Here is a 26,280-nt window from a genome sequence, read left to right as displayed (position 1 = left end):
CTTCTCAGCCAAGGGAGTGGGCTCACTCACCATTTTGCAAAAGAACACAGCCATGAATAAAGAATGGTACTATGCATCCTCCGAGAGCAACTTCTCCCAACCATCAGAGAACAGTTTGGTGACGAACAATGCTTTTTCCAGCATGATGGAGCACCTTGCCATAAGGCAAAAGTGCTAACTAAGTGGCTTGGGGAACAAAACATCAATATTTTTGGTCCATGGCCAGGAAACTCCCCAGACCTTAATCCCATTGAGAACTTGTGGTCAATCCTCAAGAGGTGGGTGGACAAACAAAAACCCACAAATTCTGACAAACTCCAAGCATTGATTATGCAAGAATGGGCTGCCATCAGTCAGGGTGTTGCCCAGAAGTTAATTGACAACATGCCAGGGCGGATTGCAGAGGTCTTGAAAAAGAAGGGTCAACACTGCAAATATTGAGTCTTTGCATCAACTTAATGTAATTGTCAATAAAAGCCTTTGAGACTTATGAAATGCTTGTAATTATACTTCAGTATTCCATAGTAACATCTGACAAAATATCTTAAGACACTGAAGCAGCAAACTTTGTGGAAATGAATATTTTTGTCATTCTCAAAACTTTTGGCCAGGACTTAATGTGTGGTGTGAGGTCATCAGAATACATTACCTTCATATTATAAAAAGATTATGAGCACCTTAGTGGCAAATAGGACTCAGTCCATCTTTCCTTTTATTTTCTATTTTTCTCCCTTTGCCTTTATTAATAATGCATTCATTCTGCTAGATAGCACACAGTGTGGGCCTGCCATGTTCTAAAATCTACATTTGAGGTTTGGAGAGCAAAGCAAAGCCCCAGAGTTGTCAAACTGCACTGAACAAAAATGTTAGCGCAACATGTAAAGTGTTGGTCCCACGTTTCATGAGCAGAAATAAAAGATCCCAGGAACGTTCCATATGCACAAAAAGCTTATTCCTCTCAAATGTTGTGCACAAATTTGTTACATTTCTGTAGTGAGAATTTCTCATTTACCAAGATAATACATCCAGATGACAGGTGTGGCATATCAAGAAGCTGACTTAACAGCATGATCATTACACAAGTGCACCTTGTGCTAGGGACAATAAAAGGCCACTCCAAAATGTGCAGTTTTGTCACACAACACAATGCCACAGATGTCTCAAGTTTTTATGGAGCGTGCAATTGGCATGCTGACTGCAGGAATATCCACCAGAGCTGTTGCCAGAGAATTTAATGTCCATTTTCCTACCATAAGCCGCCTCCAATGTCATTTTAGAATTTGTCAGTACGTCCAATCCGCCACACAACCACAGACCATGTGTAACCACAGACCATGTGTAACCATGCCAGCCCAGGACCTCCACATCCAGCTTCTTCACCTGCTGGATTGTCTGAGACCAGCCACCTGGACAGCTAATGAAACTGTAGGTTTGCACAACTAAAGAACTTCTGCACAAACGGTCAGAAACTGTCTCAGGGAAGCTCATCTGCGTATTCGTCGTCCTCACCAGGGTCTTGACCTGACTGCAGTTCGGTGACGTAACCTAGTTCAGTGGGCAAATGCCAGTGGCACACTGGAGAAGTGTGCTCTTCATGGATGAATCCCAGTTTCAACTGTACCGGGAAGATAGCAGACAGAGTGTATGGCGTTGTGTGGACAAGCGGTTTGCTGATGTCAACGGTGTGAACAGCGTGCCTCATGGTGGATGTAGGATTATGGTATGGGCTACAGACAACAAACACAATTGAATTTTATTGCTAGCAATTTGAATGCACAAAGTTACCGTGACAAGATCCTGAGGCCCATTCTCGTGCCATTCATCCGCCACCATCATCTCATGATAATACACGGCCCCATGTCGCAAGGATCTGTACACAATTCCAGGATGCTGAAAATGTTCAAGTACTTCCATGGCCTGCATAACCAGACATGTCACCCATTGAGCAGATGCTCTGGATCAATGTGTACGACAGCGTGTTCCAGTTCCCACCAATATCCAACAACTTCTTACAGCCATTGAAGAGGAGTGGGACAACATTCCACAATCCACAATTAACAGCCTGATCAACTCTATGCAAAGGAGATGTGTCACGCTACATGAGGCAAATGGTGGTCACACCATTCTAGATACTGACTGGTTTTCTGATCCACGACCCTACCTTTTTTAAAGGTATCTGTGACCAACAGATGCATATCTGTATTCCCAGTGGTGAAATCCATAGATTAGGGAAATTAATATATTTCAATTGACTGATTTCCTTATATGAACTTTAACTCAGTGAAATCTTTGAAACTGTTGCATATTGGGATTATATTTTTGTTCAGTGTAAGTGCTCGAGGCAAAATGGATTACAAAGTTCTGATGGTTCCAAACGCATACTGCCATGATGCTCCTCCCACAGGGGACATGTGGGTAAACAACATTCAAGCACAGCGGACAGACGAGCTGAGAGTCCTATCTAGCATCGCCTAGTGTTCATCTTTTCTCTCTTTTCAAAATATCTCTCTCTCTTACTCCTCTCTTGCCAACACTCTTGTTTTGTTAGCCACAGAATCCTAATTTGATAGCACACCATTGCCATGTTACACTTCCAGACTTTTCTTTCCACATAGCCAGTAGGCCTGTGCTGAGCCTGATCTACATGATCTACTCCTTGTTGTGGTGTGCCGTTTTGCCTTCAGCAAGCCTCCCTCCCAAACATTCACTGAATTATGACTGTGCCATTCAATTTGGCCCAGTGCGCTCTGCTAATGCTAGCTAGCCTGAGTTACAGCTATCCCACATATTAAACCCTGGTTAAGTTTACGACTCTCCTTCCCAGGGCTAGCAGAAATACAACACTACCATGCTACACCGCTAATTAGCTTGGAGTGAGTTCTCTCTCTGGGTAGTATAAAGTCTCCCCATGCAGGATCTATGGTACTAGATAAAATCTCAGCCCCCCCGGCTCTCTCATCTCCCTATATTATATTTTCAGAGCCAGCAGGGTGACCCCAGGGTGACTGGCTGATTTAATGACTAACTGACTGACTGCCTGACTGAATTACTGAATGACTGCAGTAGGAAAATAAGTCATTGCTCTCAGTCCTTACATTGACGTAAGGTGCAGAGTTAATACATCAGCACTCTACATCAGGGCCTGAACATTACCCTGGAGAGGGAGAGAGGGAGCTAAAGAGAGGGAGATATAGAGGAAAGGAGAAAGTAATAGAGGAGAGAAAACATCCTCTACAGACCTCCAGACAGACAAGTTTCAATATTTTAATGTGACGTGCACAAGTACAGTCACATACCTATCTTGCAAGCTCGCATACTGACCTTCACAGCAGATATTCACCTCATTAAATGGAAGGTTTCTGGTCATTATCATGAAGCCATTAAGTTCTTCCACATAAATTGAATATTCCTCTGTTTCTTTACCAAGGCCCTAACCACAGTCTATCAGTAACACAGGAGGCTGGTGAGAGGAGGACCGCTCATAATAATGTCTGGAATGGTGTGAATGGAATGGTATCAAGCACCTGGAAACAATGTTCGATACCAGCAAGTAGCCTAGCGATTAAGAGTGTTGGGCTATTAACCGAAAAGTCGCTGGTTTCAATCCCTGAGCTGGCAACGTGGAAAAATCTGCTGTTCTGGCCTTGAGCAAAGCAGTTCAACCCCAAACAACTGTGCCAATGACGTTGATTAAGGCAGACCCGTGCACCTCTCTGATTCAGAGGGGTTGGGTTAAATGCGGAAGACACATTTCAGGTGACTGCATTCAGTTCTGCAACTGACTAGGTATCCTCTTTCCATTTAATCCATTCTAGACATTACTTTGGGCCCGTCCTCCACAAGTATTCACCAGTGATCAGTATATGGGTGATGATTTAGAGTGAATGGTTGTGGACTGATTGACGGTTGACTGTATAATACACTTCTCATTACGCACTTCAGGGACATCAGAAGCTCTAACTTGACTATCTCTCTTTTACTGCCTCTCCCTCCTCTATCCATCTCTCTCTATCCCTCTATCTCTCCCTCTCTCTCTCTCTCTGTCTCTCTCTCTCTCCCTCTCCCCCTCTATCCCCCCTCCCCCCCCTCTCTATCCCCCCCCATCTCTCAGAGCACCATGTCATAGACTTTAATGCCACACAGTCAACAGAATCATCAAACAGAGAGGAGTAGCCTAGGAGACGTGCAGCCCATAATGATCTTGCATAATGATAACCACTCCTGTGTTTTTACTGCACTCATCAAGTCAAATGCTATGGAGCCAATGTGGGTTTACTTTACACTGGACAGGCCTACTGGAGATAAAGCAATAACTAGATAGAGAGTGTATGGGCACACTAGCCTGGTCCCAGATCTGTTTGTGCTGTCATGACAATAGCAGTTGGCCCCAAAATTGCTTTCCCTGGAAGCCTGTGTTTCAGACATAAGGAAGTGGATGCCGGCACATTTTTTACTTTTAAACTCGGACAAAACAAAAATGCTAGGTCTAGGTCCCCAGAAACAAAGAAATCTTTTGTTGGATCTGACAATCTTTAATGGTTATACAGTTGTCTCAAATAAAACTGTGAAGGACTTCAGCGTTACTCTGGACCCTGACTCTCTTTTGACGAACATATCAAGACTGTTCCAAGGACAGCTTTTTTCCAACTAAGTAACATTCAAAAATCAGAAACTGTCTGTCCAACAATTAAGCAGAATAATTAATCCATGCTTTTGACACTTCTAGATTGAACTTCCGCAATGCTCAACTCTCTAAGTAACCAGATAAAGCACTAAATAAACTTCAGTTAGTGCTAAACACGGCTGCTAGAATCCTGACTAGGACCCCAAAATTGGATCATATTACTCCAGCCTCTCTACACTGGCTTCCTGTTAAGGTTAGGGCTGATTTCAAGGTTTTACTGCTAACCTACAAAGCATTACATGGGCTTGCTCCTACCGATCTCTCTGATTTGGTCCTGACATATATACTTACATGTACGCTACGGTCACAAGACGCAGGCCTCCTTATCGTCCCTGGAATTTCTAAGCAAACAGCTGGAGGCAGAGATTTCTCCTATAGAGCTCCATTTTTCTGGAATGGTCTGTCAATCCATGTGAGAGACGCAGATTCTTTATTGAAGACTCATCTCTTCAGTAAGTCCTATGATTGAGTGTAGTTTGGCCCAGGGGTGTGAATGTGAACGGAAAAGCACTGGAGCGATGAACCGCCCTTGCTGTCTCTGCCTGGCCGGTTCCATTCTCTCTACTGGGATTCTCTGCTTCTAACCCTATTACGGGGGCTGAGTCACTGGCTTACTGGTGTCCTTTCATGCCGTCCCTAGGAAGGGTGCATCGGTTGAGTCACTGGCGTGATCTTCCTGTCTGGGTTGGCGCCACCCTCGGGTTTGTGCCATGAGGGAGATCTTGGTGGGCGATACTCAGCCTTTTCTCAGGGTAGTAAGTTGGTGGTTTGGAGATATTCCTCAAGTGGTGTGGGGGCTGTGCTTTGGGAAAGTGGGTGGGGTTATATCCTGCCTGGTTGTCCCTGTCTGGTGGTATCGTCGGATGGGGCCACAGTGTCTCCCGACCCCTCCTGTCTCAGCCTCCAGTATTAATGCTGCAATAGTTTATGTGTCGGGGGGCTAGGGTAAGTCTGTTATATCTGGAGTATTTATCCTATCTATCCGGTGTCCTGTGTGAATTTAAATGTGCTCTCTCTAATTCTCTCTTTCTCTCTCTCTTTCTCTCTCTCGGAGGACCTGAGCCGTAGGACCATGCCTCAGGACTACCTGGCATGATGACTCCTTGTTGTCCCCAGTCCACCTGGCCGTGCTGCTGCTCCAGTTTCAACTGTTCTGCCTGTGGCTATGGAACCCTGACCTGTTCTCTGTGATTAGGGAGTTTTTCCTAGCCACCGTGCTTCTACACCTGCATTGCTTGCTGTTTGAGGTTTCTGTACAGCACTTTGATATATCAGCTGATGTAAGAAGGGCTATATAAATACATTTGATTTTGATTTGACCTGTTGCAGCCTCTATAACCACTGATTATTATTATTTGACCCTTCTGGTCATCTATGAACGTTTGAACATCTTGGCCACGTACTGTTATAATCTCCACCCGGCACAGCCAGAAGAGGACTGGCCACCCCTCAAGGCCTGGTTCCTCTCTCAGTTTCTTCCTAGGTTCTGGCCTTTCTAGGGAGTTTTTCCTAGCCACAGTGCTTCTACATCTGGGTTGCTTGCTGTTTGGGGTTTTAGGCTGGGTTTCTGTACAGCACTTTGTGACATCGACTGATGTAAAAAGGTCTTTATAAATACATTTGATTTGATAGCACAAGCACATCTGGGAGGCTATGAACACAAGGCTGTTAGCAGTAGATCAGAAAGTGCAACATGAAGAGAAGCCAAGAAACAGTCTCACTGACTAGGCTGTTCTAGTGAATCACTAAAATGTCACTGAGATTAACATCATGATGATGTGTCTGATGGGAGAAGGATGATATACTGTATCCATTTGCTATGCTGACTTTTGTGCTGAGGGTGCATCTCAATAGATTAAACTGTCTTTCTCTCCTTGTGTTTTCTCTTTCGTACAATCTACTGATCTGAAACCATGGCATAGGGGAAAGCAAGATGGTGGATAGCTGATCCACATACCAGGTATTTAGTCTTTCATTCACAATCACATCAGTGTAGAGAGCCAACAGAGACAAGGAGAATAGGTTGATGTAGATGATAATACGAGCCATTTAGCAGACGCTTTTATCCAAAGTGACTTACAGTCATGCATGCAAATATTTTACGTGTGTGTGAAAGAAGGGAGGAACACTGTGAAACTGTCAGTTCAACTTGGGTGAACGATGCGCCTTTTTCATACGATTGTATTTTGAATGGTGGTGCTTGTCGGTAATCAGCTCACACAATGTATTTAGGAACACATGTATCTGTTCTACATGCTGCTCAGATGCTCGGCAAGATTTTATGTTTGCATATATAATCCTGGTTACAGATCTTGTTGGGTATGTGAAGTGGAATAGATCCTCTCTTATGTTAGACTCCATCTCTACATAAAGAGATGTTGTCCAAAGCAAACTATCACTATTTCTCTCACATAATATCTGATGTTGGCAGGACCAATAAAAATCCAATGCAGCAACAATCCAATGCAGCTCTCATTGATGATAATACAATAAAGTCCTGTATATTAACCATCGACCTGTATATTTAGCCTATGATCAACCATCTGCAGAGAATTACTGAGACATCCCATTGTATTTTCAGCCATCTTCATTTAACTCCTGTATAGGACGGAGGTGTTAATACCACACCTGTGATCGGAGTGGAACAGCTCTTTTTTGGACAGATACAGTCGCGCACAGCTACCCAAAATTACTTGATTTAAACAGGCAACAACAACCAGGGGGGATGGTAGAAGGGATGGGGAATGGGGGGAGGCACACGCACACAGAATGTCTGCCATATTGTGACAGCCTGCCAGTTTCTGACAAATGGGTGGCTGAGTGGATTGTTCATTTAATGTTTGACAGTGTAATTAAGTAAGCAGTAGCATATGCTCACGGGTTGTTTTTTACCCTCCATTCCAGAAAGAGAGAGCGAGGTACCACTCGAAAGAGGACGAGTGAGCTAGTGAGCAGAAGGAGAGGGTGGGCATGGATGAATGAGAGTGTTGTTACAAGATAAGAGACAGAGACAGAGAGGGAGCTTTGTCTTTCGAAAGCTTGTGTAGACTCATATTTACTTCAGTTAAATAATGAATGAGACATTTGTGACTCGTTTCAAGAAACTAGGTGTATGTCGCAGGTCACTACTTCACATGAGAGCCATTTGAACGTAAATCTTTTAAAAAAAATCAGAAATGCCAACTGGAACATGTGAGCTTTCATGTGCCTTTATAACAGACTTGTATTCCATCTGTAAATATGAATAAAACTGTTAAATTACGAGCCTATTTGGTTTAGCCACAGAAAAAATAAGCAACCTTCCCGCTAGCCATTGGCTGAGATAATGAGTGGGCTGGACATGCCGAGAGATGATTTCGGATTGGTCTGCCATATAGCACGCTTCCGTCTATTTGAGCTGGTCAGTATGTGTAGGTAATCCTGTCTAACGCAGCTTTAAAAAAAAATGTATTGCGTCATAGAACTGCATATCATTGGTATCTCAGAGCCATTTGCTTTGCTAGTTATAGCCTAATGTTAGCTATCTGGCTGGTTAGCTACCTGCAGATTCATGCAGGGTAGTAATGTCATGAGTTGGGATTATGGTTAATTGTTTACCTATCTAGCTACATGTCTTAACAAAAGACTCAACTATGCAAGTAACCATTTCAATAGAATGTCACTGTGACAACTGTTAATAGACGTAGCTGGTAAATTCACTCTGACTATCTACTCCGATTTCAGAGCAGTCTCGTCTGAGTGTGCCAGAGTGTAGAATAACTGACACATTTACAAACACTTAACTCCCATTGAATATGGCTGTAAATTTGTAAATGTTGGCAAAAAAGCATCATTTGGTGCCAGCAGCACAGTGGCAATCACCAAAGCTCTGGATAACATAAAAACAGCCTAACCAGCTGTGCTAGGGTGAGTAAAATGGTCAGTGAGCTGTTCTCTAATTTGTGTCTGGAAGTAGCTATCAAGCTAGCCAACCTTAGCCAGTTAGCTTGGGTGCTTGACTGTTGTTGTTAGGACATAACACTCGGATCAACGCTTAAAGAGATAGGTGGGAATAAAGCTTAAGAGGGTGTGAATGATGCTGAATGGATGTAGACAAAGAAGAGCTCTCCAGTAGGTACCATTTTCTCAAAAGTGAGGTTACAAGTTTATCAACTTTCAAAGCATAATTACTTTCCCATTGTTACTGAAATGCAGTGTATGATGTACCATTTTGTAGCTCTGTGTCTCTGCTTTTGTCCAATGTAAAAAACACTATTTCAAAATGTCCTACATTAGACCGAATCAAGGTGGTCATTCACATTTATAGTGAGAGGTAGAGAGAAAGAGAAGGAGAGAGAAAAAAGTAGTGCACAAAAGAAAGAGAGAAGGGACAAGGGAGATAAACAGAGAGAAAGAGAAAGAAAAGGAGAGAGAGAGAAAGAGAAAGAAAAGGAGAGAGAGAGAAAGAGAAGGGACAAGGGAGAGAAAGAGAGAGAAAGAGAAATAAAAGGTGAGAGAGAGAAAGAGAAATAAAAGGAGAGAGAGAGAAAGAGAAAGAAAAGGAGAGAGAGAGAAAGAGAAAGAAAAGGAGAGAGAGAGAGAGAGAGAGAGAAGGGACAAGGGAGAGAAAGAGAGAGAAAGAGAAATAAAAGGTGAGAGAGAGAGAGAAAAGGAGAGAGAAAAGGAGAGAGAAAAGGAGAGAGAGAGAGGACAACACTCAGTCGGAAAGTAGATAGACCTTAATTAATTGGCTTGTATTAAAAGCTCAGTACTGACAATGATTCAGGTTCAAGAAATTGAACTGAAAGAGAAGAGACAGAAGATTTTTTATTTCTGTGCAATGGAGCGAGGAGGATGCAGCTGAGGCTCTCATAGATCATTTAACCTAATGGGTCAGTCTGAGCAGACGTCACATTTCAGACCAAGTACATTGGGCTGACAACAGCTAGATAGACAACGAAGGGTCAATGTGTTATGAGATTTTGATGAATAATGACTAAATTAGGTATACATTATTTAGCTTAAAAATACAACTAAACAGAATACTATGTTACTGTATGGATGTATGAATCTTATTATAATAATAGTACTGAATATAATGTGTGTAATTACAATCAAGAATTAGTACAAGGACTGTCTGTTCCTTGTTTGAAACGAATGGAGCTATCGTCAGACTGGCTGGAATGCTGTGTTCCTTACAGGACATCCTGTCTCTACACAGGGAGAGGAGAGACCTTGGGCTAGTAGTAGATTATTTAACAGGTGGTGGACAATGTGGGAAGGCTTGTGAACTGTACTGCCATTGTATCGGAGTGGAGGAAGGACAGTTTAAAACCTATGACGTCATTTTTAGTATATAGCCTGTTGTAAATTGTACCATGATCAGTACTCTCAAGAATAAACGCTATTGATTGATTTTTAGACTGGTCTCTGTCCATTTTATGCAAATAAGTATCTTACAAATTCTTAGAAATGGGCAGAGTGTTTTAATTGAATTGGTTGATAAACATATAGGAATCCAATTCCTTTAACACAACGTTAATGTGTTGCTGCCTGTGTGACTGTAAAGGAGAAAATGTGTTAAATATTCTGCCTGCGTCATCAGTAATATAGGGAGATTAAGTCATGTTAAATTATGAGGAAATATATTACCTTGTGTCCATTCAACAGCTAGGTAACATCAACGAGGGGTTAAAATGTTACTATCTTTATACCCTTTGTTGGAAATGACAGAGGTCAAACATTTTCTGTAAGTCTTCACAAGGTTTTCACACACTGTTGCTGGTATTTTGGCCCATTCCTCCATGCAGATCTCCTCTAGAGCAGTAATGTTTTGGAGCTGTTGCTGGGCAACACAGACTTTCAACTCCCTCCATAGATTTTCTATGGGGTTGAGATCTGGAGACTGGCTAGGCCACTCCAGGACCTTGAAATGCTTCTTACGAAGCCACTCCTTTGTTGCCTGGGGGGGGGGAGGGGTGTTTGGGATCATTGTCATGCTGAAAGACCCAGCTACGTTTCATCTTCAATGCCCTTGCTGATGGAAGGAGGTTTTCACTCAAAATCTCACGATACATGGCCCCATTCATTCTTTCCTTTACACGGATCAGTCGTCCTGGTCCCTTTACAGAAAAACAGCCCCAAAGCATGATGTTTCCACCCCCATGCTTCACAGTAGGTATGGTGCTATTTGGATGCAACTCAGCATTCTTTGTCCTCCAAACACAACGAGTTGAGTTTTTACCAAAAAGTTATATTTTGGTTTCATCTGACCATATGACATTCTCCCAATCTTCTTCTGGATCATCCAAATGCTCTCTAGCAAAATTCAGACGGGCCTGGACATGTACTGGTTTAAGCAGGGGGACACGTCTGGCACTGCAGGATTTGAGTCCCTGGCGGCGTAGTGTGTTACTGATGGTAGGCTTTGTTACATTGGTCCCAGCTCTCTGCAGGTCATTCACTAGGTCCCCCCGTGTGGTTCTGGGATTTTTGCTCACTGTTCTTGTGATCATTTTGACCCTACGGGGTGAGATCTTGCGTGGAGCCCAAGATCGAGGGAGATTATCAGTGGTCTTGTATGTCTTCCATTTCCTAATAATTGCTCCCACAGCTGATTTCTTCAAACCAAGCTGCTTACCTATTGCAGATTCAGTCTTCCCAGCCTGGTGCAGGTCTACAATTTTGTTTCTGGTGTCCTTTGACAGCTCTTTGGTCTTGGCCATAGAGGAGTTTGGAGTGTGACTGTTTGAGGTTGTGGACAGGTGTCTTTTATACTGATAACAAGTTCAAACAGGTGCCATTAATACAGGTAACGAGTGGAGGACAGAGGAGCCTCTTAAACCTGTTGGGGCTAGGGGGCAGCATTTTCACTTTTGGATGAAAGGCGTGCCCAGAGTAAACTGCCTCCTACTCTTTCCCAGATGGGAATATATGCATATTATTATTACTGGTGAATAGAAAACACTCTGATGTTTCTAAAACTGTTTGAAGTATGTCTGTGAGTATAACAGAACTCATATGGCAGACAAAAACCTGAGAAGAAATCCAAACAGGAAGTGAGACCTCGATTTTGAAAACAGTGCCATTTTAAGTCCAGCTTAGATATTGATGTGCATGGACTTCCTAGGGCTTCCACAAGATGTCACCGTCTTTAGATTCTGGTTGTATGATTCTACTATAAAGGAGGGGCTCATAATAGCTCTTTGAGTGAGTGGTCTGGCAGAAAGCCTCGGTCTCATTGCACGGGTCACGAGAGAGTGTTCTTCCGTTCCAATGCGTTTCTTCAGACAATGAAATTCTCCGGTTGGAACCTGATTGCTGATTAATGTTTAAAACATCCTAAATATGGATTGCATACATCATTTGACTTGTTTCTACGACCTGTAACGGAACTTTTGAGTTTTTGTCTGGAGGAATTGCTCGTGCTTTTTGAGGATTGAATGCTGGGCTGAACAAGCTAACAACAAGTGGCTAAATGATGGGCTTTATGGAACAAATCATTAATTTATTGTCGAACTGGGATTCCTGGAACTGCCTTCTGATGAAGATATGCAAAGGTAAGTGAATATTTATAGTGTTTTTTTGTAGCTTCTGTTGATGCCAAAATGGCGGCTATTTCTTTGGGTTCTGAGCGCCGTTCTCAGATTATTATTTTTCCGTAAAGTTTTTTTGAAATCTGACACAGCGGTTGCATAGAGGATACGTCTATCTTTATTTCTTTGAATAACACTTGCATCTTTTATTAATGTTTATTGTGAGTATTTCTGCAAAATCATCGGATGTTTTGGAATCAAAAAATTACTGCACGTAACGCGCCAATGTAAACTGAGATTTGATATATATATATATATATATATATATATATGCACATTATCGAACAAAACACACAATACATGTATAACATGATGTCCTATGAGTGTCATCTGATGGAGATAATCAAAGGTTAGTGATTAATTTTATCTATATTTCTGCGTTTGTGACTATCCTTGGCTGTGAAAAATGTCTGTGTGTGTTTTTGAATTTGGTGGTGATCTAACATAAATATGTGTTGTGTTTTTGCTGTAAAACATTTTAAAAATTGGACATGATGGGTAGATTAACAAGATGTTTATCTTTCATTTGCTATATTGGACTTGTTAATGTGTGAAAGTAAAATATTTCTAAAGAATATTTTTTGAATTTCCCGCGCCACCTTTTCAGCTGAATGGGAGGGGGTGTTCCCTTTAGGGGACTCCTTGCCATAACTTAAAGAAGAAGTTACAGGTCTGTGAGAGCCAGAAATCTTGCTTGTTTGTAGGTGACCAAATACTTATTTTCCACCATAATTTGCAAATAAATTCATAAAAAATCCTACAATGTGATTTTCTGGATTTTTTTTCTCATTCTGTCTGTCATAGTTGAAGTGTACCTATGATGAAAATTACAGGCCTCTCATCTTTTTAAGTGGGAGAACTTGCACAATTGGTGGCTGACTAAATACTTTTTTGCCCCACTGTATATCACCTTGTGTCCATTAAACATGCATTAGCCAGGTTTGTTTGATGTAAGTGTGTATGATGATGAAACACGTGCTTGAGTTTTTATTCCCAGCTGTCCGTCATGCCAGCTAACGGTGAGTGAGACATCATTGTGGCCCAAACTGAGATGAAGCCAGCCATTAATTAAAGACACTCCATTTGATTAAATTAAGAGTGATCAGAGATGTGCTGATGAGGCACCAACCCTGTCAAGCGTTCAGCTACCCAATGGCCCCTGGAAGGCAGATTGATTCCCAAGTGAATCACTGTTCACGCTTTCTGTTGTTTGTCTGCACCGACCTGTATTGGATGAAGCAGTCAACAATGTAGAGCACTTAATCAAATAAATGACATAAGGACTCTACATAAGGACTCTGTAAAGTGATGTGTTACCTGAAAACACCTCTGTTTTTTACTAATTTCCTCTAGAGAATGTACGCCTTGTCAGGAGAGAGTGGAAGAGATAAAGAGATGGAGGGTGAGGAGTGAGGAGAGAGAAGGAGAGAAACAGAGTGACAGAGAGATCTTCCTCCGCCCTGTGTAAAGTGCCAATGCCAGCCCTGTTGCTGTTTGTGGTTACTGGCAAGCAGCCAGCCAGAGAGGAGAGGAGGGGGAGAACAGGGTAACGTTAGCGATGACAGATGTGAGCGGTGTCAGTTTACCACCATTAGATTAATTATTCTCCCTGTCAGTCTACAAGCAGACGGGGATGTGCAGACTCACCGGAGGCCCAGGCATCCACACTGCCCGCTGCCTCTCTTCCCTTCCCCACCTCTTCCACTCAGCTCCTCATCTCCTTGCCCACAGCCCCAGTACAGAGTACAGACCACATGCACCCCCTAGGAAACTCAATAGAGAGATGAGAGATAAGAAATAGACTGTTTACAAGAAGCGATGATATTGCAAAAGCAGGAGAGGAGTCCTGTTCAACCTGGCCTTGAGCAGTTTTCTAAGCATATTCATGTAACATCAATCATCAGTTAGTCAAATTAGCACAATGCATGACAGCATTATAATTAATATAGAGAGTGTTTAACCACCAATACTTACTGTAATTCCTGAGACAATCTTCACTAGCAGTGAATATTATGCTTAACAGAGCATTCATAAGCCCTACATTTGAGGTTATGGCTGAAGAACAATAATAGGAACTGTAGCTGAGGTGGGCTGGTCGGCCTCTCCCTGGCACCATCTCAGCCTGATGTTTAATCAGAGGAAGGTAATGACCCGCTCGCAGGGTGTTGACGTCCAGACGACAGTGATGAATTACTACCACATCCTCTGACCTCAGACGGGCCATAAACACACATCATTTCATTTCTTATTTTTTTCTTTATACATTTTTTGGCAGGCCGCAGCCTGTGGTGGTGATGGAGGAGGACGGTGTGGAAGGTACCAGGTGGCGCAGGTGGTGGAGGGAATGATCGATAGGGAGGGAATCAAGGACAAGTTATATCTCTCTGCTAAGTTGCTCCAAAACTCTAAGTGGGACTACTGCATTCAAAGGACAAATTCTTGAAGTTTCAACCAAACAGAAACAGGATGAGTCAATTAAGAAAATGGGAGGGATAAGGCTTTGAAAGGCTTTGAGAGATGACAGTCAGTGAAATCAGCAGCAGTGAATGTGGCATATTCAGGGTCAGAGACGGCTTTCTGGGGCCTTGAAGTCAAGAGCTGCCCCTGTAGAGAACCCAGCCTTGAGAAGTGAGATGCTTTCAATGGGATATATATATATATAAATATAAATAAGAGAGAGAGAGAGAGAGAGAGCCAGCCGGCCAGCCAGCCAGCATCTTGGTTTTTCTGTGAGCTTGAGAGTGTACATTGTGTATGCAAGTCCTTTTATAAGGCCGAACACTATTATAGCATTTGCCGCTAGACTCTAATAGCAGATAAAAGCAAAGTTGGGGATGTGAAATCCTCCTGCAGACAGATAAGCCAATATCATGAAATATTCAATTAAGTGCACAAACACTGACATGGTTTTATCACCTAGTTTGTTTCAGTCTATCGGAACTGTGCAGGGCAAGCAGCAGACAGAACAGATGTGCTCCACCATCTAGGAGCAGAGGGACGAATCAATGACAGAATCATATTAACTTTGATATTAATAACAGTATTGATACTATTTTCCCCCATAGCTTGAAACAGCAGGGAAAGGACAGGCACACAGACTGTAATGCAGCCAGTTCTCATCTGCTTCTGTATCTCTCCAACCTGTTTAAGGAAAATGGGGTCTGTAGCGCTCTTTGTAGACAATTGTACTGCTTCAATCTATAGGTGCTATGTAAACATGGAGAAGTTCAGTTGATGCCACAGGAATAAGGACTACATTGTGCAAAAATTACTATTATCGAAAAACGAATGAACATATTATCTAGCCACAAGTATTATCCAGCATTTCAAACAGCTGCACAAATTGCTCTAATTCTCTCATTCCTCATTTGCAATAAGCACAATATGAATTAACTTCCCCCATAATACACTGTCCTTGCCATTGTCAATCAAACCGTGGTGGACTTTATCTATTCTCTGGCTGCTGCTAGTGCTGCTGTATGGATACTGGTGCATGCTAAAGGAGCGGACCATGTTCTCACCACAGTTATGACACCTCTTTCTGTCCGTAGCTGTGCTGTTTCCCAGCCTCATTAATTACACCTCAATGTCTTTCTCCCACCTCCAGTTATTTAATCTATTCACCACACTATACTCAGATGGACAGATACCATCTGCTAGGGGTGAAGGGAGGAGAGGAGGGTGGAGGAGAGGAGGGGAGGACAGTAAAGGAGAGGAAGGGAAAGAAGAGGCGAGGAAAGGAGAGGAGAACACACCTGGAATATAGCAGCTCACTGTATAAGGCTACTTCTCTGTCTCAATGAGGGGGTGGAGAGAACTGTCAACTAGAACATTAGACTCCTAAAAAGAAAATGAGGGCAGTCTGGTCACGGATTAATATCCCTGCCATCAAATTATCTAACCATTTCACAGGATTCATTATGGCTAACAAGATATCCATGGATACGTCCCAAATGGGGCGTTAGGTACCAAGGGCATAAAGCTGTAACAGGCATAACAGGTTATCTGGGCATTCTTAATGCTGTGAAGTGGCTGGGCTGGGAGGTTAAGTGGTTAATGATAGCTGACCTGTGGTTTTATTGGACGAGAGCACTTCATCTTTAGCACCACTCAGCTGATGGATGGCTGTAGATGGATTGAGGGATCGGTGGATTGACGACTCTCAGCCCCCACACACTTAACACATAAACATGCAACAGGAGAGGGGGAAAGACACAGAAGACAATAGACACTACAATTAACATGACAGGTAGTGTGTTGCTTAATGGAAGGAGAGAGGGAGAGAGAAACAGAGAGGGGGAGAGGAGAGAGAGACAGAGAGGAGGAGAGAGAGAGTGGGGAAGATGAGAGAGACAGAGGGAGAGAGGAGGGGAGAGGAGGAGCGAGAGAGTGAGGGAGAGGAGAGAGAGACAGAGAGGAGAGATGACATGGAGTCATTTCAGGGTTTATGCCAAAACTAGAAAACTAGACTCTAAAGCCAAATTAAGAATTGTACAGAGACATTACTAGGAGAATAGACTTGTCTAGACTCAAAGATCAATATATCCAAGTAGCTTTAGGGAAGAGGAAAACAATTACAGGCCAAATGAGCCGAGTAATAATTTAAAAAAATAAAGTCCAGCTCTTCACTATTAAGTTTTTATAACAACAAATGAATGAGCCAAATATCCTCCATCAAATATTCTGACTCTATACTAAAACGTACCCTGAAATAAACCCAGCCAAACTGGTCTCTTATCTATTTTACCTCGATGACAGTTATACCCTAAACCCTAACCTCAACCCAAGCCTGATCCACAACTCTACCCAAACCCTAGCTTCATGTCCACATTCCTTTTCAAACCTAACCCTCAACACAACCCAAACCTTTCCACAACCCTTGGGACTAATAACAAAATAAAAGTCCACAGCTATGGAACACTGAATGTTTGAAAGAGATTCATCAAATCAAAGTTTATTTGTCACGTGTGCCGAATACAACAGGTGTAAACCTTACAGTGAAATGCTTACTTACAGGCTCTAACCAATGGTGCCAAAAAAGGTATGTGTGTGTGTGTGTGTGTGTGTGTGTGTGTAGGTAAGTAAAGAAATAAAACAACAGTAGAAAGACATTTGAAAAAAGAGTAGCAAGGCTATATACAGACACCTGTAGCCAGGCTTATTGAGGTAGTATGTATATGTAGGTATCGTTAAAGTGACTGTGTATATATGATGAACAGAGAGTAGCAGTAGGGTAAAAAGAGGGGTTGGCGGGTGGTGGGACACGGTTGGGGTGGTGGGACCCGGTTAGCCAATGTGCGGGAGCACTGGTTGGTCGGGCCAATTTAGGTAGTATGTACATGAATGTATAGTTAAAGTGACTAAGCATATAAGATAAACAGAGAGTAGCAGCAGCGTAAAAGAGGGGTTGGGGGTGGCACACAATGCAAATAGTCCAGGTAACCATTGGTTACCTGTTCAGGAGTCTTATGGCTTAGGGGTAAAAACTGTTGAGAAGCCTTTTTGTCCAAGACTTGGCACTCCGGTACCGCTTGCCATGCAGTAGTAGAGAGAACAGTATGACTGGGTTGGCTGGGGTCTGACAATTTTTAGGGCCTTCCTCTGACACCGGCAGGTGTAGAGGTCCTGGATGGCAGGCAGCTTTGCCCTGGTGATGTACTGGGCCGTACGCACTACCCTCTGAAGTGCCCTGCGGTCGGAGGCGGAACAATTGCCGTACCAGGCAGTGATGTAACCGGTCAGGATGCTCTCGATGTTGAAGCTGTAGAACCTTTTGAGGATCTTAGGACCCATGCCAAATCTTTTTGGTTTCCTGAGGGGGAATAGGCTTTGTCGTGCCCTCTTCACGACTGTCTTGGTGTGTTTGGACCAATCTAGTTTGTTGTTGATGTGGACACATGTGGGATTTGAAGGTCTCAACCTGCTCCACTACAGCCCTGTCGATGAGAATGGGGACGTGCTCGGTGCTCCTTTTCCTGTAGTCCACAATCATCTCCTTAGTCTTGGTTACATTGAGGGATAGGTTGTTATTCTGGCACCACCCGGCCAGGTCTCTGACCTCCTCCCTATAGGCTGTCTCGTCGTTGTCGGTGATCAGGCCTACCACTGTTGTGTCGTTAGAAAACTTAATGATGGTGTTAGAGTCGTGCCTGGCCATGGGTGAACAGGGACTACAGGAGGGGACTGAGCACGCACTGGGGAGCTCCAGTGTTGAGGATCAGCGTGGCAGATGTGTTGCTACCTACCCTCAACACCTGGGGGCGGCCTGTCAGGAAGTCCAGGATCCAGTTGCAGAGGGTGGTGTTTAGTCCCAGGATGCTTAGCTTGATGATGAGCTTTGAGGGTACTATGGTGTTGAACGCTGAGCTGTAGTCAATGAACAGCATTCTCACATAAGGCAGTGTGGAGTGCAATAGAGATTGCGTCATTTGTGGATCTGTTTGGGCGGTATGCAAATTGGAGTGGGTCTAGGGTTTCTGGATTAATGGTGTTGATGTGAGCCATTACCAGCCTTTCAAAGCACTTCATGGCTACGGACGTGAGTGCTACGCATCTGTAGTCATTTAGGCAGGTTGCCTTTGTGTTCTTGGGCACAGGGACTATGGTGGACTGCTTGAAGCATGTTGGTATTACAGACTCAATCAGGGACATGTTGAAAATGTCAGTGAAGACAACTGCCAGTTGGTCAGCACATTCCCGGAGCACACCTCCTGGTAATCCGACTGGCCCCGCAGCCTTGTGTATGTTGACCTGTTTAAAGGTCTCACTCATGTCAGCGTGATCACACAGTCGTCCGGAACAGCCGATGCTCTCATGCATGCCTCAGTGTTGCTTGCCTCGAAGCGAGCATAGAAGTGATTTAGCTTGTCTGGTAGGCTTGTGTCACTGGGCAGCTCGCGGCTGTGCTTCCCTTTGTAGTCTTTGAAGTCCTTTTGTAATAGTTTGCAAGCCCTGCCACATCCGACAAGCGTCGGAGCTGGTGTAGTATGATTCAATCTTAGCCCTGTATTGACGCTTTGCCTGTTTGATGGTTCGTCGCAGGGCATAGCGGGATTTCTTGTAAGCTTCCGGGTTAGAGTCCTGCACCTTGAAAGCGGCAGCTCTACCCTTTAGCTCAGTGTTGCCTGTAATCCATGGCTTCTGGTTGGGGTATGTATGTACAGTCACTGTGGGGACGACATCCTCAATGCACTTATTGATAAAGCCAGTGACTGATGTGGTGTATTCCTCAATGTCATCGGAAGAATCCCGGAACATGTTCCAGTCTGTGATAGCAAAGCAGTCCTGTAGTTTAGCATCTGCTTCATCTGACCATTTTTTTATAGCCCGAGTCACTGGTGCTTCCTGCTTTAATTTTTGCATGTAAGCAGGAATCAGGAGGATAGAGTTGTGGTCGGATTTACCAAATGGAGGGCGAGGGAGAGCTTTGTATGCGTCTCTGTGTGTGGAGTACAGGTAATCTAGAATTGTTTCTCCTCTGGTTGCACATTTATGTTGATAGATGTTGATAGAAATTTGGTAGAACTGATTTAAGTTTCCCTGCATTAAAGTCCCCGGCCACTGGGAGTGCCGCGTCTGGGAGGGTGGTTTCCTGTTTGCTTATTTCCTTATACAGCTGACTGAGTGCGGTCTTAGTGCCAACATCTGTCTGTGGTGGTAAATAAACAGCCACGAAAAGTATAGCTGAGAACTCTCTAGGCAAGTAGTGTAGCCTGCAGTTTATCACAATATACTCAACTTCAGGCGAGCAAAATCTAGAGACTTCCATAGATTTCGTGCACCAGCTGTTGTTTACAAATATGCACAGATCGCCCCCCCCCCCTCGTCTTACCAGAGTGTGCTGTTCTATCCTGCCAGTGCAGGGTGTATCCCGCTAGCTGAATATCCATGTCGTCATTCAGCCACAATTCCGTGAAGCAGAGGATATTACAGTTTTTTATATCCCGTTGGTAGGATATTCGTGATCTTACCTCGTCTAGTTTATTGTCCAATGATTGCACGTTGGCGAGTAATATTGATGGTAACGGCAGCTTTTCTAGTTGTCTTCTGCGGGTCCGGAGGAGACATCTGGCTCTTCGTCCTCTGCGTCGCTTCCTCTTGCGAATAATTGGGATGTCTGCACTGTGGGGTGTTTGGAGAATATCGTGTGAGTCCTGCTTGCTGCTGGTGTTGAAGAAATCTTTGTCTAATCCGAGGTGAGTGATCGCTGTCCTGATATCCAGAAGCTCTTTCCTGCTGTAAGATACAGTTGTAGAAACATTATGTACAAAATAATTTACAAATATTGTTAAAAACCCCCACATAATAGCACAATTGGTTAGGAGACCGTAAAACAGCGGCCATCTCCTCCGGCGCCATCTTGGAAAAACATACTTACATAACTTGGCATCTATGGTACTGCCTCCCATTCCATCAGGTGATTCCTACACATTTTTCCTAGCGTGATGCCTAATTGCCTCTCCATTCCAGACGTGCGTTCCTGCCACTATATGGAAGGTGGCCTGGGACAATGATATAAAGTGTAGGGGCATTGGGTAAGGGCATTGAGAGTGCTTATGATGAGGGACCAAGACGTTCAAAGTATGTAATCTCTTGGATGGTTCATGGACCACAGCTCTGCCCAAAATAGAACAGAGCAGGCAGGAAGGAAGAGAGGCAGGCAAACAGGAGAGAAATAAAAACATTTTTAAATACAAAGGGGCCCAGCACCATATGCTCCTCTTGCTGGCACTTCAACATGGTACAAAGCTCTACCTGCAGGGCCAAGGTAAGTGTTCACAGCACTACCCATAAGTGCTTGTTGGAATATTGTAATGTATCACTCTCTGTCAGTGTCAGGGTAGCAGACGGTTGCTATAGAACAATGGTTCCCAAACGTTTTATAGTCCCGTAACACTTCAAACATTCAACCTCCAGCTGCGTACCCCCTCTAGCACCAGGGTCAGGGCACTCTCAAATGTTGTTCTATACCATCATTGTAAGCCTGCCACACACCATAAGATATATTTATTAAACATAAGAATGAGTGTGAGTTTTTGTCACAATCCGGCTCATGGGAAGTGACAAAGAGCTCTTATATGACCAGGGCATATAATAATAATCAATAATCAATAGTTTTGCTCTTTATTTAGCCATCTTATTTGTTAATCAAAAATTGTGAATAACTCACCACAGGTTAATGAGAAGAGTGTGCTTGAAAGGATGCACATAACTCTGCAATGTTAGGTTGTATTGGAGAGTGTCACGACTTTTGCCGAAGTCGAAGCCTCACCTTGTTTGGGCGGTGCTCAGCGGTCGACGTCACCGGTCTTCTAGGCATCAGTGATCCATTTTTCATTGGTTTTGTCTTGTCTTCCTACTCACCTGGTTTCAATCCAATTCATTACCTGTTGTGTACTTAACCCTCTGTTTCCCGTCATGTCTTTGTCAGAGATTGTTTGTTATTCAGTGTTGTGTTGTTTGTATTGGTGCGCGACGGGTCCTCGTACCCACTTTGTTTTATTGTTACATTTAGTGTTGGAATTATGTTTTGTTTATTGTTATTAAATAACTCCATTACATTCAGTTTGATTCTCCTGCGCCTGACTTCCCTGCCACCTATACACACGACCCAAAAAATGAAGTCAGCAGGAGAAGGTACCCCGGCCATGGAGGTGGAGGAGCGCGTCATGGAACATACAAAGATGATTGACAATATGAGCGCTGCCATGGATCGTGTTGTCCAGAATATGGACCGCTGGGAGAGACAGGGAGTTTTTCCAGCGCCTCTACCAGCTCAACCGGAGTCTCCCCTGAGCGCCCTTTCCCTGCCTGAACCCAGCAGGATCCATTTATCCCTGCCTAAGGGGTACGACGAAGATAATCCCGGCTGCCAGGGTTTTCTCCTCAAACTAAGCTTGTATCTGGCCACGGTCCACCCAGCTCCATCGGACCGTGAAAGGAGTTACGCCCTCGTCTCCTGCCTCACCGGGAAAGCCCTGGAGTGGGCCAGCGCTGTGTGTGGAGAAGAGGATGCGGCGTTGGACCATTTTGAGGAGTTCACCCGCCATTTCAGGACAGTATTCGACCACCCACCCGAAGGCAGAGCGGCAGGTGAGTGTCTCTACCATCTGAGGCAGGAGACGAGGAGTGCACAGGAGTTTGCTCTGGAGTTTAGGACCCTGGCTGCAGTCGCTGGATAGAGCGACAGGGCCCTGTTCGACCATTACCATTCTCATCTGTTGCACATATTTTTGTCTCTGTCACTTTTCCTGAATTTTCCCCCTGCGTTCCCAGCATAAGGCGCTAGTAGATTCAGGCGCGGCTGGGAATTTCATGAATAAAAGTTTAGCTCATAGTTTAGGGATCCCCATTGTTCCTGTGGATATGCCTTTCCCCATTCGTGCCTTAGATAGTCGACCATTAGGGTTTATCAGGGAGGCCACCGCTCCTTTGCGTATGGTAACGCAGGGGGGTCACAAGGAAAAGATGAGTCTTTTCCTTATTGATTCTCCTGCGTATTCTGTGGTGCTAGGCCTACCTTGGTTAGCTTGTCATAACCCCACTGTTTCTTGGCCACAGAGGGCTCTCACGGGGTGGTCGCGAGAGTGCTCAGGTAGGTGTTTAGGGGTTTCCGTTGGTGCTACTACGGTGGAAAGTCCAGACCAGGTCTCCACTGTACGCATTCCCCCAGAATATGCCGATTTGGCTCTCGCCTTCTATAAAAAGAAGGCGACTCAATTACCACCCCATCGACGGGGGGATTTTGCGATAGATCTCCTGCTAGACGCTGCATATCCCAAGAGTCACGTGTATTCCCTGTCGCAAGCGGAGACGGTGGCTATGGAGACATATGTCTCTGAATCCCTGCATCAGGGGTACATTCAGCCCTTCATTTCACTCGTCTCCTCGAGTTTCTTTTTTTGTGAGGAATGATGGCGGTTTGCGCCCCCTCTGGACATCGAGGGGGTACCGGCGTAGTCCATTCGATCCATCTTGGCTTCGAGACATCGGGCGAGGGGCCTTCAGTACCTCGTGGACTGGGAGGGGTACGGTCCGTAGGAGAGATGCTGGGTTCCGATGGAGGACGTATTAGATCCTTCCATTTTGCGAGAATTACACCATCTCCATCTGGATCGCCCTGCACCTCTGTCAGTTTGATTCTCCTGCGCCTGACTTCCCTGCCACCTATACACACGACTCTGACAGAGTCTGTCTTAAATAACTTTCCACACACAGTCTGTGCCTGTATTTAGTTTTCATGCTAGTGAGGGCCGAGAATCCACTCTCACATAGGTATGTGGTTGCAAAGGGCATCAGTGTCTTAACAGCGCGATTTGCCAAGGAAAGACACTCTAAGCGCAGCCCATTTTAGAATTCTGGCAGTGGCTTCTGATTAAATTCAATTTTCACAGAACCGCTGGTTGCAATTTCGATGAGGCTCTCTTGTTCAGATATCGGTAAGTGGACTGGAGGCAGGGCATGAAAGGGATAACGAATTCAATTGTTTGTGTCGTCTGTTTCGGGAAAGTACCTGCATAATTGCGCACCAAGCTCACTCAGGTGCTTCGCTATATCACATTTGACATTGTCTGTAAGCTTGAATTTACGGACAACATTACAGGAGAGTCCCTGTAATCCTAGATTCAGATCATTCAGGCGAGAAAAAACATCACCCAGATAGGCCAGTCATGTGAGAAACTCGTCCTCGTGCAAGCGGTCAGACATTTTAAAATTATGGTCAGTAAAGAAAACTAAGCTCTCATTGCCCCTTGATCATCAGCGCATTTATCTTGTAAATGCGTTCCATGGCCATATCATTGCATAACTTAACCCCCCTCCCCCCACGAGTTCAGGGGCCTTGCTTTAACAAAGGTAACCATTTTCAATGTTATGTCCTAAACATCTTTCAAGCTGTCAGGCATTCCCTTGGCAGCAAGAGCCTCTCGTGGATGCTGCAGTGTACCCAAGTGGCATCAGGAGCAACTGCTTGCACGTGCATTACCACTCCACTATGTCTCCCTGTCATGGCTTTTGTGCCATGAGTACAGATACCAACACATCTTGACCACCAAAGTCCATTTAATGTCACAAAGCTGTCCAGTACTTTAAAAATATCCTCTTATGTTGTCCTGGTTTCCAGTGGTTTGCAGAAGAGTGTGTCTTCCTTAATTGACCCCCCATAAACGTAACAGACATATACCGGGGGCTGTGCCAGGCCCGCAACACCTGTTGACTCATCCAGCTGTAACGCATAGAATTCACTGGCTTGTATGAGAAGCAGTAATTGTTTCAAAACATCTCCTGCCATGTCACTGATGCGTCGTGAAATGAACTGATGCGTCTTGATGAAGGCATTGTCTGTATAGTTTTTTTGGCCTTTTCCCCCAGCATTGTCCCAGCCATATCCACGGAAGCAGGAAGAATGAAGTACTCTACAATAGAATGGGACTTGCCTGTCCTAGCCACTCGGTAGCTCACCATATAAGACGCTTCCAGCCCCTTCTTATTAATGGTATCTTTTATACGTCTTACTACTCGAAAGTCATCTTTATTCTCGTTCAAAAAACTCCTGTGGCTTATTTTTCTTATTGTCATGTATTGTTTCTAAATGTCTGAGCAAGAGTGAAGGTTTCCCACAAGAGAGTAATGGTTAATGCGATTGGATGGTAATTATTTGACTAGGCTACCTGTATTTGACATTATGTTGTTATTTTGCTGAACACTAGATGGTTGAATTTTATTTTTGGCAGTGAAACGAGGCTACTCTAGCTAGAAAAACCTCACCCAAATGTATTGGTAAATACAAATGTACTGTTGAAAATGTGAATCACATTTTTATTTGGCGTACCCGACTGCATTGCGCGTATCCCTGGGGGTACCCAGTTTGGGAATACCTGCTGTAGAACAACCTCACTGTCTGTGTCTGTTTGCATCAGCTCATTTCCCCCCATTTTCGTCACCATGATGACAGTAACCTTTGATCTTGGATATACTGTAATTATAGAATTCTCCATCTGCTGCTACCATGTCTCGCAACAGTTAGAACCCCAGTACCTTCTGAGCATTCTTGTCTTCCGTTGGGAATATGCTGCTGCCCAGTTCACAGGAACTGAGTTTAAAGATGTCAAAGATGGTTGTGTTCCCCATGACAATAAGAAACAAGGAGGAGAGGAAAGAGAGGGAGAGGAAGAGAGTAGGCTAATTAATATATGCATGCTAATGATAATCTCCTACTCTACCCCTTTTGAATAATGTTCTAATTTTGACCCAAACTAATGTGTAATTCACCTGCATTTCTGTGGAGAAAACAACACAAGCCGACTGTGTGCCGCATATTTACACATCAAACACACTCCTTTACCTCCTTCCCTCTCTCTCTCCCTCCCTCCTCTCCCCTCTTCTCTCCTTCCGTTTGGAAGATGCTACTGCTCTGAACACAAGACAAACAGACACTGGGGATCCTCATCTTAATAAGAGGTACAACCATAGAGCTAGATAGAGGACTCATCTTTATATCATTGCCATTATAGTGTTTGTGACAGCAAAGCAAGTATCGCCATTGAGGCTACAACCCATAGGAATCCCCACTCAGTTGACTACTTTGACTACTTTAAAATGCCGGAAGCATGGTGGAAGCCCTCAATGGCAATGTCAACACTGAAGTTAGTTATTTTCATGAAGAGTCCTATATCTTTATGTGTACAACATACAATGTACAGTACTTTATAAACTGGGTGGTTCGAGCCCTGAATGCTGATTCGCTGACAGCCGTGGTATATCAGATGTATACCACGTATATGACAAAACATTTATTTTTACTGCTTTAGTTACGTTGGTAACCAGTTTATAATAGCAATAAGGTACCTCGGGTGTTTGTGATATATGGCCAATATACCATGGCTAAGGGTTATGTCCAGGCACTCCGCGTTGAGTTGTGCATAAGAAAAGCCCTTAGCCGTGGTATATTGGCCATATACCACACCCCCTATGGCCTTATTGCAATGAGTATACAATGAGTCTGTGCCCAGGAATACTGTTATG

Source organism: Oncorhynchus tshawytscha, linkage group LG20 (genome assembly GCF_018296145.1).
Source record: "Oncorhynchus tshawytscha isolate Ot180627B linkage group LG20, Otsh_v2.0, whole genome shotgun sequence".
NCBI lineage: Eukaryota > Metazoa > Chordata > Actinopteri > Salmoniformes > Salmonidae > Oncorhynchus > Oncorhynchus tshawytscha.
Note: the sequence above shows the minus strand (reverse complement) of the source record.